This window comes from Macaca nemestrina, chromosome 19 (genome assembly GCF_043159975.1).
Source record: "Macaca nemestrina isolate mMacNem1 chromosome 19, mMacNem.hap1, whole genome shotgun sequence".
Classification (NCBI taxonomy): domain Eukaryota; kingdom Metazoa; phylum Chordata; class Mammalia; order Primates; family Cercopithecidae; genus Macaca; species Macaca nemestrina.
The window spans coordinates 65,360,202-65,373,684 of NC_092143.1; the positions used below are offsets into that span (position 1 = coordinate 65,360,202).

A 13,483-nucleotide genomic window follows, 5' to 3' on the forward strand; every position below is an offset into this window, starting at 1 on the left:
GTGGAGGGTCTTGCCTCAGTGTTGATGGTTGCTGACTGATCAGGGTGGTGGTTGCTGAAGGTTGGAGTGACTGTGGCAATTTCTCTTTCTCTTTTCTTTCTTTTCTTTTTCTTTCCTTCCTTGCTTCCTTCCTTCCTTGCTTCCTTCCTTCCTTGCTTCCTTCCTTCCTTCCTTCCTTCCTTTCTCCCTCCCTCCCTTCTGCCCTTTCTTCCTTCTTTCTCTTTCTCTCCCTCTCCCTCTTTCTCTCATTCTCCCTCTCTCTCCCTTTCTTTCTCCCCTCCCCTCCCCTCTCCTCCCCTCCACTCCCCTCTTTTTCCCTCCCCTTCTCTCTCTGTCTCTGTCTCTGTCTCTCTCTGTCTCTCTGTCTCTCTCTCTCTCTCTCTCTCTCTTTTCTTTTCTTTCTACAAAGTCTTACACTGTTGCCCAGACTGGCACCATTATAGCCCACTGTAACCTGGAGCTCATGGGTTCAAGCCGGCCTTGGCTTCCCAAAGTACTGGGATTACAGGTGCACACCACCACACCCGGCCACAATTTCTTAAATTAAGACAGATATGAATTTTGCCACATTGATTGACTCTTCCTTTTGTGAAAGGTTTCTCTGTAGTATGCAAGGCTGTTTGATGGCATTTTACCCACAGTAGGACTTCTTTCAAAATTGGTGTCAGTTCTCTCATACCCTGCTGCTGCTTTATCACTAAGTTTATGTCATATTCTAAAACTTTTGTTATTGTTTCAGCAAGGATCACAGCATCTTCCCTAGGAGTAGATTTCATCTCAAGAAACCACTTTATTTGCTCATTTATAAGAAACAACTCCACATCTCTTAAAGTTTTCTCATGAGCTTGCAGCAATTCAGTCACGTCTTCAGGCTCCACTTCTAATTCTAGTTCTCTTGCTATTTCCACTACATCTGCAATTGCTTCCTCTACTGATGTCTCGATGTCTTGAGCCCCTGAAAGTCATTTATGAGGGTCAGAATCACCTTCCTCCAAACTCCTATTAATGTTGATAATTTTTACCTCCTCTCATGAATCATAAATGTTCTTAATGGCATCTAAATGGTGAATCTTTTCTAGAATATTTTCAGTTTGCTTTGCCCAGGTCCATCAGAGGAATCACATAATCTATGGCTGCTATCGCATTATGAAATAGATTTCTTAAATCATAAGACTCCAAAGTCAAAATTACTACTTGATCCATGGGCTACAGAATGGATGTTATGTTAGCAGACATGAAAACGACATTAATCTCTCCTTTGTATATCTCCATCGGTGCTCCTGGGTGACTAGGTGCATTGTCAACGAGCAGTAATATTTTGAAAGGAATCTTTTTTTCTGAGTAGTATATCTCAACAGGGAGCTTAAGATATTCAGTAAACCATGCTGTAAGTAGATGTGCTTTTATCCAGGCTTCGTTTTTCATTGACAGAGCACAGGCAGAGTAGATTCAACATAATTCCTAAGGGTCCTACAATTTTCAGAGTTATAAATGAGCACTGACTTCCACTTAAAATCACCAGCTGCCTTAGCCCCTAACAAGAGAGTCAGCCTGTCCCTTGAAGCCAGGCAGTGACTTCTCTCTAGCTATCAAAGTCCTGGATGGTATCTGCTTCTAATAGAAAGCTGTTTTATCTACATTGAAAATCTGTTTAGTGTAACCACCTTTATTGAAGAAATAGATCTTAGCTAGATCTTCTGGATAACTTGCTGCAGCTTCTCCATCAGCACTTGCTCCTTTACCTTGCACTGTTATGTTATGGAGATGGTTTCTTTCCTCAAACCTCATGAACCAACAACCTGTGCTAGCTTCAAACTTTTCTTCTACAGCTACCTCACCCCTCTCAGCCTTCATAGAATTGAAGAGAGTTAGGGCCCTGCTTTGGATTAGGCTTTGGCTTAAGGAAATGTTGTGACTGGTTTGATCTTCCATCCAGACCACTCAAACTTTCTCCATATCAGCAATAAGACTGTTCTGCTTTCTTGTTATTTGTGTGTTCACTGGAGTCGCACTTTTCATTTTCTTCAAAATCTTTTCCTTTGCATTCACAATTTAGATAACTTGTGCAAAAGGCTTTCCACCTGGTTCGGCCATCAACATGCCTTCCTCACTAAGCTTCATCATTTCTAGTTTTTTATTTAGACATGTGACTCTTCCTTTTACTTGAACACTTAGAGACCATTGTAGGGTTATCAGTTGGCCTAATTTCAATATTGTTGTGTTTCAGGGAATAGGAGGCCTGAGGAGAGGGAGGGAGACTGAGGAACAGCTGGTTGGTGGAGCAGGCAGAACACATGCAACGCTTACTGATTAAGTTCACTGTCTTATATGGGTGCAGTTCATGGCACCTCAAAACAATTGCAGTAGGAATATCAAGTCATTGATCACAGATCACCATTACAGATCTAATAATAATAAAGAGTTTGAAGAATTATGAGAATTACCAAAACACGACACGAAGATACAAAGTCAGCACATGCTGTTGGGAAAATGGTGCTGATTGATTTGCTAGATGCAGTGTTGCCACAAACCTTTAATTTGTAAAAGATGCAGTATCTTTGAATTGCTATAAAGCGAAATACAATAAAACAATTGAATTGAAGAGACTGCTTGTTTTGTTTTGTTTTTAAGAAAAAGGGTCTTCCTCTGTGGCCCAGGCTGGAGTGCAGAGGCCCAATCCTAGCTCACTGTAGCCTTGAACTCCTGGGTTCAAGCCTGCCAAGTGGCTAGGACTTTAGGAATGCACCTCCATACCCAGCTAATCTGCTTTGTTTTGTTTTGTTTTGTTTTAATAGAGACAAGGTCTCACTATGTTGCCCAAGCATACCTGTACTTTTAAAGTTTCGACTATAGTTAATCATATTTGGGAGATTTAAAAATTACTACCACGGAAAATCTGTCCAAAGGGTGCTTATTGTTTTCATTTGCCAATTTTGTTTTTTTTTAATTAGATGCGTCACACAGCGTAATTCAATAAAATATGATACTTTGAATAATAATTGCAAAATATATAATTGGTTCTCTGACTTGGACCATTAAACTGAATGAAATCCCATTTTTGCCTTCTTGGTATTGTATCTGGCCTTTTCCTAGTTAGATAATTATTTATTAGTGTGCACACCATTTACCAGACTCTGTGAAAGTTAAAACTAAAAGAAAACTAGAGATCACTGAGTTGAAAACTCTTATTAAAAAATGAACAGAGGCCCCTGCATGTTAATTACCTTGTTTAAAGTCACTCATTAAATAGTTGAACAAAAACTTCTGACTCTAGAATTTATTGCAATGCCTTAGTCAAACACAGAATTCTTTGTACAGGTAGAAAATTCCATTTGGATGGTAACTTTAGGCCTTAAGTATATTACCAATATGGATAGATAATGATCTTACCATAATTGAAAACTTGTTTGTTAAAAGGCATTAGTTGCCAAAAGTATGCTGGTGGCTGAAATGTTCAAGAAATGTACCTTCCCAACAGATGGAGGTCCTGGCTACACAAGTGGGGCAGTTAGGGGTCCAGCCAAGTTCACTTTTCTCTTTGGCTCCCCAAAGCAACCTCCAGCCTGGTATCGGGGGGCAGCATCAGACCAGGGCAAGAGTGGCCTGGAATGCTCATGAGGCATCACCCGAAGTCAGAAGCAGGAAACACCTAGAAGAGGGGCTCCTTGCAATCTAGACCTACCTGCCACCTCCACAGTCCCTCAGTTCACCCCCACACTCCAGCAGGACTACATGCTCCTCCTACGGGGAGCTGCGCTCTCTGCCTCCCAGTCTTATACATGCCGTTCTCATGCCGTTCTCCACGCCTGCAACACCTTTCTCTCGTATCCCTTTTTCTCCTGATCTGGTTAGTTCCTGCCAATTTTCAGCACTCAGTTTATACTTCACCTACTCCAGGAACCCTTTCTTGCCTCAGCCTCCATCATCACACCCTACACAGCCAGTGCAGTGGGCTCCCCTCTCCTAGGTACTCACAAAACACCCTGTGAATACCTGTCTCAGTACTTCTCATCTTCCTCTTGCACTAAAATGAAAGCTCCTTAAAGGCTGGGGCTGTGTCTCATTTGTCATGATGCCTCCTGGACCCAGCTCAATGCCTGACGCATAGTAATCTCCTCATAAATAGTTGTCAAGTGAATGACTGAAAGAGCTAATGAATAGGAAACCCCCTAACTTAGCACTAACAAACATGTAATGCAAATTACATATGTAGTTTTAAATTTTCTAGTGATCACATAAAAAAGGTTAAAAGAAACAGATAAAATTAATTTTATTAATATATTTTGTTTAACCCAGTACATCACAAAATTATTTTCAATGTGTAGTCAATATAAAACATTGTTAGTGAGATATTTTACCTTTTATGCCCCTAATCTTCAAAATCCAGTCTGTATTTTATACTTGCAGCACATCTCAATTTGCCTTGCCACATTTCATGGCCAGTGGCTACTGTATTGGGTAACATAGGTGGATCCACGCCAAGAAATATCTGTTCCGGGTATTGCCAGCACACTTGATGAGCCCTCAAAGCCCTCACTCCAATCCCAATATTGCCTCAGAACCCTGGTCTTTCCTACGAGAAATGACTTCGAATACACAAAACCTTCTGGTCTGGCACCAAACCCAGCTGGATTCTAGAAAATACAAAGACGGCCACTCTATAGGATTTATGTCTTGATCTGTGGACTGATGTTAACATGAGGATGCAAAATAACAGACCCAACTCAAAATCAAGAAATGCCTGGCACTCCTTTACAGGGAAGCTGGGTGGCTGTCCTGTGCTTAAGAAAATAGCTACCATTACTGAGAATGTCAAGGTCTTCCTCCAGCGTCCTGAGGAGCCACTTTCGTATTTTGATAGATGGAGAAAGAAGTTGGACAACTTTTCTTAAACAGAAAGGATATTTTTAAATTTCCTAAAACACCTGTTAATATATGTAATCAAAATGATAGCTGAAATAACTCATTAGGACCTCATTGTATTTTTGTTGTGCTAAAGATTTAGATGATAGCAGCATCAGATGAAATAAACTTTTATCCTCTTTAATGGAACTTATGTATGGCCAAGTGCTTTTGAATTCCTATAAGGTGAAACAGAGTACATCAGAGAGTACCATTTGCATAGAATAATGTCACACATGAAGCCAGATTACATTTGTTAGATGATTTGGTAGTTGTAGTAGCTGTCACAGTAAGTCCTATTACCCCTATCTCTGACTGAAAGCTCATGCAAACTTTTGCTCCTTTTTTTTTTTTAGATGGAGTCTTGCACTGTCACCCAGGTTGGAGTGCAATTGTGTGATCTCAGCTCATTGCAACCTTCGCCTCCTGGGTTCAAGTGATTCTCCTGCCTCAGCCTCCTGAGTAGCTGGGATTACAGGCGCCTGCCACCACATCCAGCTAATTTGTGTATTTTTAGTAGAGACAGGGTTTCACCATGTTGCTGGTCTTGAACTCCTGACCTCAGGTGATCCACCTGCATCGACCTCCCAAAGTGCTGGGGTTACAGGTGTGAGCCACTGCACCCAACCTACTTTTGCTCTCTTTTATCTCCATCATATTTTTAAAAAATTACCATCTACTATTAAACATTACAGAAATATATAACTTAAAATTGAAAATTCCCTGTAATGTTGTTTGTTTATATTCATTCGGATTTTTCTATGTATACTCATTTTTTCTCTAAATTGAATTCATGTTCATATTTCAATATTAATTATATTTGAAAAAGTTACACTTCTCAAAGGCAACCACTACTACCAATTTCTTCTGTATTTTTTCTAAAGATAGTCTATGCAAAGAACTCCATATAAATCTTTTTTTTTTTAAAAATGGTATTATTCTATACATGCTCATTCTACTTTTTCATACTTCACATATGTTGGAGATCCTTCCATATCTATACATGAAAAGTCGCCTCTTTCTTTTCTAGAGGTGCATGGTATCTTGCAGGCTGCACATTAATTTATTTCACCTGTTGATGGACAATTTAAATTATTTTCCATATCTTGGGATCATAAGCAATGTCTCAATAAATAACCATGCAATTGTGTCATTTCGAATGTGAATATTTTTATAGGATAACTTTCTGAAATTAGAATCATTAGAGAAAAGGATATATGCACTTTAAATTTTGGTTACATATTGCCAAACTGTACTCCCTAGAAAGTTCTGCCAATTTACAATTCCACTAGTACAATGTGTTCTCGTTAGCTGAGAGGTAGAAAAACAGTAACTCATGTAGTTTAATTTGCTTTTTTCTTATGAGTGAACTTGGCCATGTTTAAATAGGTTTAAGGAGCCATTTGCAGCTACTTTCTATAAATTGCCTGTTATTATTTGCTGACTTGTTTTTTTTTTTTTTTTAGACGGGGTCTCACTCTGTCACCCAGGTTGGAGTGCAATGGCACGGTCTTGGCTCACCTGTAACCTCCACCTCCCAGGCTCAAGTGATCCTCCCACCTCAGCCTCCCAAGAAGCTGAGACCACAGGCACGCACCAACATGCCCTATTAATTTTTTTTTTTTTGGTAGAGACAGGGTTTCACCATGTTACCCAGGCTGGTCTTGAACTCATGAGCTCACGCAGTCTAACTACCTCAGCCTTCCAAAGTGCTGGGATTACAGGCATGAGGCAGCATGCCCAGCCCTATTTGCATACTTTTCTGTTGGGTTGTTGATCTTAATGATCTGTAGGAGTTCATTAAGGAATAGGCCCTTGGTGATTTCTTGAAGTTTATCATGAGTTGGCTACCTTTATTTATGATGGTTTCAGCCATGTAAAAAAAATATATTTTTATCTTTTAAATTTTTATGAAACCAAATTTCATATATATTTTATATAGCTCCCTAGGTGTTGTGTTATAGTCATTCATTCATTCAACAAATATGTATGTATTTATTTATCTAGAGATGAGGTCTTGCTGGCCTTGAACTCCTGCACCCAAGAAATCATCCTGCCTCAGCTTCCCCAGTAGCTGGGACTACAGGTATGTACCACTGTGCCCAGCTCAGCAAATATTTATTGAGAGTATACCAGGGGACACAAGGTTCTAGGTACTGGGGCTTTAACAGTGAACAAAGGCCAGGCATGGTGGCTCATGCCTATAATCCTAGCACTTTGGGAGGCTGAGGCGGGAGGATCTCTTGAGTCCAGAAGTTTGAGATCAGCCTGGCGACATAGTGCCATCTCATCTATCCAAAATGTTTAAAAATTAGCCAGGCATGATGTTGTGTGTCTATAGTCCCAGCTTCCCAGTAATACTATGGAGGGTGAGATGGGAGGATTGCTGGAGCCTAGAAGGTTGAGGCTACAGCAAGCCATGATTAACCACTACTATAGCCTGGGAAACAGAGTGAGACCCCATCTCTAAAAACAAAAACATGTATGAAACAGACACAGGGCTGCACTTATGGAACTGATACCCTAGTGGAATATTTAGAGAAGTCAAATGTATTACACTCAAATTGTTTTTGTTTTACTCAACATATCATAGACATCACCCATATGGAAATCTAATTCTTTTTCATATCTGTATAGTATTCTTTTTCCAGCACATACCAAAATGTTATACCCAGTTCCTTGCTGAACACAAGCCATACTCTTAGCCAGAGCCAACAGACTGTCTTATGGGACCAAATCGTAAATAGTTGAAGCTGTGTGGACCATACAATCTTATCACCACTATTAATTCTGCTATTTCAGCGCAAACGCAGCCAAGACAACATGTTCAAAATAAGCATTGCTGTGTTCCAGTAAAACCTTATGTATGAACACTAAAATTTGAATTTTATAAAATTTTCATGTCACAAAGTATTCTATTGATTGATATGTTTATTTATGTAGTTTTGGCTGCCCATTAAAAAATGTAAAATACAATACATCCTTAGCCCCTGGGCCCTATAAAAATAGATAGCGGGCTGGCTTAGCTGCAGGCCATGGTACGCTGACCCAGGCTCTAAGCCATTTTGCCACATTGCCTCCCCAGTGTCCTCTGGTATGTGAGTTTCTGTGGCTTCTTTTAGAATCAGATTTAGAAACAATGCAAACTTCATGGCCAAGGCCGACAGAGGTGATAACAATAGTAATAATCAATCACATCCTTGGGCTCCACACTAAGGCAGGCTGAGAGTGTGTTCTCAGCCACTGCTTGCCCAGCTATGTTGGTAAACAGTGTGCCCTGTCCTCATCAGAATTTAGATCTGACTGAATGATAAAGGTGATAGGTTCACCAGGGAACCACACTGAGCTCCTGTATCACACTGGGTAGCCTAAGATCCCTTACTAGATGCAAACCGCACCCACTGCACAGCACCTTCCGCCTATTACTCAGTATCCCCTGACCCTCCTGTCCTTGTTATCACTGCACTCAGGACACCTGACATCATATTATGCATTAGCGTGATTCTTGTTTGTCTTCCCGGCCAGAAGCAAGCAGGAACTTTGCCTTACTCACTGCCTAGACCAAGAGCCTGGAATGGGGCTTGGCATAGGGTGGGTACTCCACAGATGTTTGTTGACTCAATGAATCACCTCTCTAAGTCACCCACTTGGCTTTGGGCAGGCTGAGCCTGAACTCTCAGAAACATGGAAAGCCTTACTAAAACTGGAACTTACCTGCTTCTGAGAGAATCCACAAGGACTAGGCTACTGTTGGCCAACTTCTCCACACAGCTAAGTAGATAGAGATGAGGCAAAAATGAGGGTAGCTCACGGTTTCATCATCCTATACTTCCTTTGTGACTCAAAGGATAAACAGGGCTCCTTCCAACGTGTGGGAGACCTAAGCACCAAGAGAGGGTGCCCAGCTGAAGAAATGGCTTCAGTTTTCCCCTTCCAGCTGGAGTCAAAAACAAGCCTTTTTTAAGTGCCACTTATTGTTCTCAGGCTGTAGCTTGGCCATTTATGAGCTATTTCATCATTATTAAATATTTCTGCATGCTAACAAGAAATAAAAATATGAAAATTTGATGATGGGAAATAACTTCTGGGTTTTGCATGTAAGTTATGGAAAATCTGACTTTTTCCCCAAACTATTTCTATGTTACACTTACACTTTAAGAGACCACAGCTAAATTATAAGAAGGAAATTAAACCTCTTAGGGGAAGCAGTACAGAAAACCCTAACTTTATCTAAATCAGGTGGAACTCACCAGATGACAATTATTGAAAAAATCTACAACTTTTGTTTTCTCTGTAGTTATCTGCAAAACTGTTGTTTAATTTAATTAGTTCCTAAGGTCAGGCATAAAATAGAGCAATTAACCAATCACCAAATATGTTTTGATTGCCAAGTGTGTCCAACACTAATTGGACACTAACTGAACATTCAAAACTTTGGATGCTTTGTATGTGTGTGAGAGGGTGAGAAAAAGTTCACACTGTATAAAATTAACTTATTTTCTACTGGAGGTATTAAAAAGATCCAATAAACATGCTTAGAGCACTGACTGCATGCCCAGCTAGGTGCTGGAAGTATAGTGGAGTGAGACAAATAAGGAGTTTGCAGTCTACACATTTCCTACTTATTAAGTCTTCATCTTGTATATGCATCCAGTATTTGGTGGACTGAAAAAACAGGTAAAAACACATTCTGTAGGAACTATATGGGATGCATAAAATAAGCCTGGCTTTGTTGAGAAGCCTTCCTATTTCCTATGCAATTGGCATGTGGTAATTATGTTTGCTTTCTAATTCCTAATGAGCACTTCTTAAGTAATTGGTACCCTGTTCATGCTCCCCAGTACTAAGAATTACACTGGATAACCTCCACGGAAGTGTGGATGTGTAATTTGATCAACTGGAAGGGGTAAGGCATCCACTGTAGTGGAAATCAGTTTCCCTGGTGCATTTAATATTGGCATACAGGCGGGGAAGAGAAGTCATATATAATTACGATTAAAAGGGAGTTTCTCAGGCATGTCAAGGGCTCCTTCATACAGTCACCTAGGGAAGAAATGTGTAAAACCATACTATTCCCATGGCTTAGAGCCTGGAGTCTGCAATGGAGGATCCACAGGTACGGCCAAGGTTGGTTTAGTTGAGTTCAGCAAAACTAATGGAACACCAACTACATGGCATGTACTTTGCTAGGAACAATTTTATTAAACAACAACAACAACAAAAAACCAGTAAGATGCAACCTTGGAAGTTCTTTATAATTCTTCAAGCAGCTTACTCTCCACTTGGGAATATAAATAGGAGCAAATACTAACAATAGTTTGTGATACAAGCAATTTCGAATCCTTGATAGAGTTTTAATTTTAGTATAAATATGTTTTCATTAAAGGCAGTTCAGTTCTTTTGTAAACAACAATATACTACCAAAGTTTGTAAAAGTGATTTATAGAAGAGCAAAAATATTTATAGAAGAACACCGATATTACTGCTTACTAAGAATAAAGGTGGAATTAGCTGGGTGTGGTGGCGCACACCTGTGGTCCCAGCTACTCAGGAGGCTGAGGCAGGAGGATCGCTTGAACCCAGAAAGCTAAGGTTGCAGTGAGCCAAGATCAGAATTGGACCACTGCACTCCATCCAGGGCAACAGAGCAAGACTCTGTCTAAAAAAAAGAAAAAAGAAAAAGAAAAAGAAAAGAAAAGCAAGGTGGAGATGGGGCAAACAGAAAAATACTACAGTGAGTTATAGTGATAGCCCAGAAATAATCATCTTCATTGACTTCTTACCAAATCCCTAAACTCTTTCCAACACAATTCAGATCACAGACACTATTGAATTTATGGGTGATCAGAATTAAGAAATGCTCAGCCAAGCATGCTGATTCACGCTTGTAATTCCAGCATTTTGGGAGGCTCAGACATTGGAATCACTTGAGGTTTGGTGTTCAAGACCAGTTTGGATGACATAGTGAAACATCATCTCTACAAAAAAAAAAAAAAAAAAACCTAAAAATAATTAGCCAGGCATGGTGTTGCACTCCCATAGTCCTAGTTATTCAACAGGCTGAGGAGGGAGGATCCTTGAGCTCAGGAGTTCAAGGCTACAGTGAGCTATGATTGAACCACTGCATCTCAGCCTGGATGACAGAGCAAAACCTTGTCTCAAAAAAAAAAAAAAAAAAAAAAAAAAATTAAGAAATGCTCATGAATTTATCTAAAAGAAATAGTCACATTGAAAAGAAAAGGAGAGCCCTGTTCAAGATGTCACAATAAGCACCTGTGTTTGTCTCTACTACCTCCACAAGCCTCATCAAGATGATAACAAAGATACCCTGAAAAGAATTGATTGATAACAACATTAACAAGGGAGGTATCATTAGCAGATAAGAAATTTCAAAAAATTTCTAGAAGCCAAAAGCAGAGACACTGGACAGAATAAATGGAAACTACTAAAGCCCAGATGTAAATATCATAAACCTTGACAGTGACGGATGGTGAAGATGAGAGAAGTTTGAAGAAGTGGAAGGAGAGTGTAGGTGTTCTAACATCTGCAAAGCGCACAGCAGGGTACCCGTATTTTCTGGGTAAAGTTGATGGGGCAAGATGGAATTTTAGCATTTTATATAAGGTTATTAATGTAACCACTAAAATAACTAAACATAAACCACTAAATTCTTCAACTTATCAAGGAGTTAATAGATACTTTCTAATGTTGAGAAATCAAGAAACAATTCATAGTTGCTGGGATAACCACCAAAAGTACTAAAACTCAGCACAGTTACAAAGTGTTTACTTCTGTGATATGGAATAAGCAAAGGGTGGTAATGGACAAAGGCAGTTTCACTCTTCATTTTATACCCTCGGCACTGTTCAACCTGTTAAAACAAGCGCATTGAACATTTTAATAATAAATAAATATGTAGATGAATACCTGATGAATAAATATTCTGAGCCTATATATACAAAATAATAAGATATGTTATATATTAAGTAGAAATGGCAAGACAGAACAAATCCTAAAATATAACCCTATTTTTTTAAAAAAATCTTTTTGTTGGTATATTTAAATATGCATTTATAAATGTGAGGAAAGGCTTTAACAGTGCTTTCCTCTGGAGGAAGCGGGTGGGATTGATGAGGAATGATGAAAACAGATTCATTTTTTCCCCTCTGTATGTACTTCTGAATCGTTTGAAATGGCTACCAGGAGCACGTATAACTCTTGAAAGCTTAAAAGCAACTTGCAAAGATTAATAAATTAAGGGAAGTCAAGAGACTGGCAAAAATACATTAAAATGCATTTTATACATTTCATTCGATAGGAATTCAGTATATGTGTGTTAAATGGATGAATGGAAACAAGTTTGAGCACCCAAATCTCAGCAAGGGAGTAGAATATGGATAATGGATCCGTTCATCCATTGAACAGATATATACTGAATTCCTACCATGTGCTATGCATTGTACTAATCACAGGAGAAACAGCAATAAACAATACAATTTTTGTCTTCAAAGAATTCGTAGTCAAATGATACAACAAACAAAAACACACAATTACGCCACACAGTGAAAAGTGCTGTGACAGATGTATGCATAAGAACCTGGAGAGGGCTATAAAGGGACATTTACCCCTACTGAAGCGGATGGAGCAGTGTTAGCAAAGCTTCCTGGAAACGATGCTATCCATAAGGAGTATAGACACAGGGGTGCCAAGGCATGTATGAGGTGTATCCTTCTGTGAATATATGTATTTACTTACACGTCCATGTGTCTGGAATGTGTAAGCATTTGTATGAAGTAAAGCAAGCAAGCCAGCCATGCAAATAGCAAAGTAACACCGGATATCGTTGTGGCTGACACTTAAAGCCTCATCCTTGGCTCTGTTGAAGAAGCTCCAATAATCAAAAGATCAGTGCCTTCAATGAGGCTTTAGGGAGGGCAGGAGGAGGAAGGGACGATAGCATGCTAAAGTTTCTGAGTGATCCAAATTCCCTGAGAAGTTTGGGGGAGCATAATGAAGTATGAAGAGCGCAGCCTAAATGATGTACAAATATTTGAATAATAGTTCAGAGTCTTCCTTTGAAGATCCCAAAGCGCTTGAGCAAATAAAGGCTTTCCCTTTCTAGCTGGCAAGCTAGAGACTAAGCCATTTCCCCAGGTCACAAAGACCGTGACTTGCAGAAACAGACACACCATTTTAGACCTGGCTGTCTTTGTTCTGGTTTCTGGATCGTGCTCCTCCCTCCACCCGTGGAGAGACAGAGAGAGGAAAGTTAGAAACGGCCCTGTCCAGGGGGTCGCCGTCTCTGGCGTGAACTAGCTTTGTTTCCCGAGCCCTGCCCGCACGCACACCACGTTCTTGGGAGACGCTGCATGTGGTTTCCCAGGAACGCAGGCTTTGGCGCGGCGCTCTGCATTTTCAAGTCTGCACGCGTATCCGAGTTGCCACGACTCGGCGATGCTTTGCTGGCAGGTTAGTTTATGCCCTGCAGTACTTTCGGTTGGTTTTTATGGTCTTTTACAGCCACCGTGAAAGTCAATGGGTCTGGAATTCAAACTTCTGAAATATTCTACTCCATTGCTGA

The 13,483-nt window shown here is 39.9% G+C and overlaps 1 protein-coding gene across 2 annotated transcripts in view; it reads left to right on the forward strand.

The window, feature by feature from the left end:
- LOC105465377 (potassium channel tetramerization domain containing 1) overlaps positions 1–13,483 on the forward strand; it is a 202,524-nt gene that overhangs the window by 67,207 nt on the left and 121,834 nt on the right. Inside the window, exon 1 of one of the 2 annotated variants that reach the window (XM_071085515.1) lies at positions 6,970–6,988. The exons of the other annotated variant lie outside the window; for it this stretch is intronic. The gene's annotated coding sequence lies outside the window, so the exon portion shown is untranslated. Of the gene's footprint in view, positions 1–6,969; positions 6,989–13,483 lie in introns of those variants that run through there. 2 annotated transcript variants of the gene reach the window in all.